Here is a 6000-nt window from a genome sequence, read left to right on the forward strand (position 1 = left end):
AAAGACGAAGAGACAATGCATTTTTTGCTTTGTCAACTTCATAGTTTGAAATATGATAAGGCATTTGTTCCGCTATCACTCAGGAAATATCAGATCTGAGTATGTTGATTCATTCCACTGTTCTTCAGGGAAAATTGAATCTGGGTAGACTTGTTCCGCTGTCACTCAGGGAATATCAAATCTTGCATGAGAGGGATTTGTTCCACTTTTGCTGAAGGGTATATCAAATCTTGAAGAATAAAGACTTGTTCCACTTACTCCGAAGGGAATATCAAATCTTGGAGAAGAGAGATCTGTTCCGCTTACTCTGAAGGGAATATCAAATCTTGAAGAAAAGAGACCTGTTCCACTTACTCCGAAGGGAATATCAGATATGGGGGAGTTAATCCATTGAATCGAAGCAGACTTGTTCCACTTACTCTGAAGGGAATATCAAATCTTGGAGAAGAGACTTGTTCCGCTTACTCTGAAGGGAATATCAAATCTTGAAGAAGAAAGATATGTTCCACTTACTCTGAAGGGAATATCAGATCTGGGGGAGTTGATCCATTGAATCGAAGCAGACTTGTTCCACTTACTCTGAAGGGAATATCAAATCTTGAAGAAAAGAGACCTGTTCCGCTTACTCCGAGGGGAATATCAGATCTGGGGGAGTTGATCCATTGAATCGAAGCAGATTTGTTCCGCTGTCACTCAGGGAATATCAAATCTTGAAAGAGAATGATCTCTTCCGCTTCCTCTGAGGGAATATCAGATCTGGATTTGCTTCACTATTTTGTGAAGGCTTAAGATTGATTTGCTTCACTACTCTTTGGTGAAGGCTTAAAATGACCCGGAGGACTTAATCATCATGCTTGAAAGACTTACTGATGAACTTGCTTTACTTCTGTGAAGGCTTAACTTGAATATTCTTCGTCGCGAAGTTGAAATCCAAGCTTGTGTTGTTTCGAGTCCAATATCCTTCATCGTGAAGTTGAAATTGGCTCTAAAACTAGAAATTTTATTGACAGACACTCATTCTTTGAGTTGGATATCCTTCGTCGTGAAATTGAAATCCAATCTAGAGATGGATGTTGCTTTTGTGTACGATTCCCTTCATCGTGAAGTTGAAATCGTGGATGTGTGGGCACGATATCCTCCGTCATGGAGTTGAAATCGTGGATCCATTGGTACGATATCCTCCATCGTGGAGTTGAAATCGTGGATGGCACCTTCGTCGTGAAGTTGAGCCTTGACTTGAATATCCTTCGTCGTGAAGTTGAAATCCAAGCTTGTGCTATTTCGAGTCCAATATCCTTCGCCGTGAAGTTAAAATTGGCTCTGAAACTGGAAAGTTTATTGACAGACACTCCTTCTTTGAGTTGGATATCCTTCGTCGTGAAGTTGAAATCCAATCTAGAGATGAATGCTGCTTGTGTGTACGATTTCCTTCGTCGTGAAGTTGAAACCGTGGATGTGTGGGCACGATATCCTCCGTCGTGGAGTTGAAATCGTGGATCCATTGGTACGATATCCTCCGTCGTGGAGTTGAAATCGTGGATGGCGCCTTCGTCGTGAAGTTGAGCCTTGACTTGAATATCCTTCGTCGTGAAGTTGAAATCCAAGCTTGTGCTATTTTGAGTCCAATATCCTTCGTCGTGAAGTTGAAATTGGCTCTAAAAGCTGCAAAAAATATGTATAAAAAATGATGAATGTGATGATCTTAAGTATGTCTAAGATGCATGCAACATGAATTAGTTTTATATCCTCGTGCTTTGTCTGCTTGTTCCTACATGTGGAGGAAATGCCTTCAGAAGAACTGATAATTTGCATCAGGATGTTGAATCCCCAAATATGCCCCAATATTCAATGTTGAATCTCCAAATATGCCCCAACATTTGTTGTTGAATCTTTAACAGTGCCCCATTGTTCCTCATTGCTTGCTTCGGCACTGATTCTAAACATGAGATTTTGTGTCTGGGAGCCACATGTCAAATACCAAGATCCACTCTAGAAAGATTGTTTTGTTTGAAAAGTGTTTTTCTTCTTCTTTTATTTTCAAGATCTGAAAACATCAAGTCGAATAGTTTTGAAAAATGTTTGATCAAAAAGTTTTAAAAATATTACCCCTTTCTCGGTTTCATAATTGAGACGAATCATAAAACTAGAGTTCATTGGACATCAAAGAATTAATTACACTGTTAATCCTTCAATAAATTATAGCTATTTGACAAGTGTCAATATCAAAGCTATCTTTGGGAAATGATTAAGTAAGGAAAGGATAAAAAGAATTTCAAGTTATTGTGTTTGGTCAATGGTTTGCCCTTCTTATTTCTTTGATGTTCACTGATCTGATAAGGTAACTTGTATGCTCATCTACTGGAAATGTTCGCATCTCCCAGCTCTCATGGTTACGCATTGTGCAATGCCTTATCAAGGAATTTGTGTGATCACCTTAGCTGCACCATTTCTATATTCGAGCTGCCTTTTCAGGTTTTCAACTCGAATCCTCCTTTGGTTTCAAGACGTCATTCAGAATTTACATCTTGAACCCCCTTTGTCATTTTTCTCTATCATGCATTAAAGATTTTAGAAATTTTTTTGCAAATAAAGATTAATCCTGATGGGCGGGATGAAATCTGAAGATAGTCTCTTCTATTCAAAAATTCATGTATGATTAGAAGGGACTTTTAAGGCACGTAATGTAGGCCATGGTTCAAGGTTATGAAAAAAAGGATAAGTAGGCCCAAACAAGTGTTTAAGGGTATTGAACAAAGGATCAATTCCTTCTAATGCTTTCAATCCTCGCTTGCTCAATTTGAATCTGCTCGTATATCTATCTCTTGATGCTCTATGATCTTCTAGTGAAGTGATTCTGGAATAATTGTGCTTGATCAATCTCGTAGTTTAAAGCTTGATGAGATACTTGACTCGATTATCGTCCCTTTTTTTTTCTTTTTTTTTGTTTCTTTTTTGTTCTGATTGGATCTTCGCACTTGGCATTTGGTTCACCTTTTGGCATCTCCTATGGATTGATGTCTTCACTCATGTGAGCAGATTTCTTCCACCTTGTCCCCCAGTGTGGGGGTGATCCTTGGTTGGGTTGAATCAGAAGAAAAAAATACTATAGGCTCAAAATGGGACAACAAGTGATATATATATACATATATGGATAACTAAAATAAAGTCGTTCATCATCTCATACACAGAAGTCCTTGAAAAGAGGTATCCACAGGGGAATAGATTTGCAGGATTAATTTTATTCACATGAAAAAAATGTAATTAATGCATGATAGAATTATTTCGAAGTAATTCTCCTTTCTGCTTCTTGCTCCCAGTATGTCTCAATTGTTTAGGTTCATCTTCAGGAAGTCGATGCGAGATGCCCCACGTTGTGTCTTCTGATAGGAAGGTTCATGCTCAAGTGAACAACTCAATGCCTTAGGTTTTATTGGTATACAGATGTCAGTGTTTTTGTCTAAAAAGATGATGGTGCGACTTTATTGACTCAAATGTATTGGTATGACTCTTTGTATCTCCATGAATTATTCTGGGTAAAAATCAAGGGATTTTTTTTGGGAGAGGATAAGAAAGGTCTAATCTTGTCATATGTCAAAAATCTATAATTCTTGAATAATTAAAAGAATCTTTAATTCATTCAATATTCAAAGAACTAAAGATTAAAATTTGCTCAATTACTCAACCTTATAAGGTAACATAAGTTCATTCGTTTAAAAGATTAAACAAATATGAAAGACAGAACAAAAACATGTTCAAACAAAATAATGCTCTCAATGCTAATGATAAATACAATGCCCCCATTTTCTTCAATTGTCCATGCCCCTGAATCAATCAAGTTTAGGATCTTGCGCTTCAGTGTCTCACAGTTCTCGGAGGAATGTCATGAGCTTTCTATGTGGTAACTGTACACGAGATCAACATCGTAGCCCTCAGGATATGGGGACTCTTTTCTCATATCATTATGAAAGGCTTAGTCCTAAAACCAACTGAACAAGTTCCCACTGTATTATTTTAGCTTCTTGCTTCCATGTGGTATCACATGGTTAAGACCACTTCATCGAATCCTCCACAGATTAATTACATATTTATGAGTGATTATGCAAAATGCTTAAATAAACAAATGCAATGCAAATGTATGTATGTAAAAGGTGTTATTCCAGAGTGATTATCTTAAAACAACTTTCATTGAACACAATGGTTTTGATACATCAAACAACTTTACACATAAGGAATAGCTTTAACTTCTAACTTCTCTATCTCTCTCAAAAGCCAAAGTAACTTCCACTCATTATCGGGGGTTGAGTTGTCAATCTGCTTCAATTCTCTTGCAAAGCTAGCTAAATCAACCCATTTGTGAGCCACATAGCTTTCTTGGGTCATAACTTCTTTCATGACTTTGTCCCTTTTCTCTATCTTACGTGTCAATTCTTGGAGCTGTAAATGAAGTTGTTCATTTTTCCTCGTAAGAAAGTCATTGTGGTTATGAAGCTCTTGCATATGATCACTATAATCATCCATAATCTTCATCAACTTTTTGTTCTTGGCTTTAGTGGCTTCTAGCTCAGCTGCATTCTCCCGCTTGTGGCATTGATATGAAATTTCCATGTTGGCTATGGACAAATTCAACGTCTGATTTTCGACTTGATATTTTCCCAAATTATCAACAGCTATATTGTGCCTTCTTTCTGTAATCTGTAAATCATGAGCAAACTTCTCAGCTCGACCTTCGTGCACCTTGCAATTTTTTCTCCATTGTTCAGCGTCATTTTTTAGTTTAGTGACCCCTGTCATCCACTCATCTGGGACATTTCCTATACCAACAAATTTAAAGGCTTGACTGATCCTTCGAAAAACACCCTGCATGGCTTCCATCTCGCTGCTCAATTTATTATTTTCTCTCTTTAAATGACAAATCTGAGCTTCGTATTTTGGCAAACAATCCTCTTCCTGAATGCCCTCACTGATACCCTTACCTTTGGTCACTTCTGGTTCAAACTCAACAGGATAATCCGTTACCAAACCGGGTTGTCTTTTCGATTCAAACTCCAATACCCCATGATCTAGAAGAAGTTGGACTCGACGTTTAAATGTAGAACAATTCTAAATAGAATGTCCTTGAACTCCAACATGATATTCACAACGAACGTTGATGTCATACCAACTTGGATATGGAGGCTGCAGAGGTTTCACATAATGTGGGGCCACTTCTCGGGCTTCTATCAGTGTATCATACAACTCCTTGTATGATATTGGGATGAAATCACAACGAGAGCCACCTATGAACTTGGGTTGGACTGGAGTTTCCTGTTTTACTTCCCCTGATATCGGGAGTAGCTATCAAATATCACTGAATTTCGACTGCATGACTTCTTTTCAACCTTCTGAACTTATATAGTTTCTATTATTTCCTTGGCGTTTCCAAATAGCTTATTGATACGAACAATGATTGTGTGTGATTTCTCATACTGGCTAAGATCAGCGGGCTCTAAAGTAATCTCTTGCATATTTGACACCTCAAGATTGTTTTCATCGAGATCTTTCTTTTCTGTTGTAGAAGACTCACTTCCTTTGGCCAAAGCATCTATTATATCCATCATCCTAGACATATGCTCTCTCAACTCTCTTATCTCATTTTGCTCTTCCTCAGCCATGTGATCTTTGGGTGCAAATCTCTCCACTATTCTTGGAGTTTCTTCAGGATGCCATTCCTTAGCTGTGTTATAATTTACTTGATCATGAAACCCTTTGTCCATAATGAAAACCTTTTAATGTGATGACCACTCACAAATCAACACCTTGATTATGTCATGAACATGCAATACAGATGAAGAAAACAACATATAAACTGGTTAGTATGAAAATGATAATAAAATGATAAAAAGTAACATTAGAAAAATAAATTAATTAATAAGCTAATGCAAAAATAAGAATGCAAATGCAAATGCACAAAGCATTAATTCCAAAAGTGACCACTATAGAACAACTTTCATTTAGACAACA

The sequence above is a fragment of the Hibiscus syriacus genome, unplaced genomic scaffold, assembly GCF_006381635.1.
Source record: "Hibiscus syriacus cultivar Baekdansim isolate YM2019G1 unplaced genomic scaffold, ASM638163v2 tig00117032_pilon, whole genome shotgun sequence".
NCBI classification, from domain to species: domain Eukaryota; kingdom Viridiplantae; phylum Streptophyta; class Magnoliopsida; order Malvales; family Malvaceae; genus Hibiscus; species Hibiscus syriacus.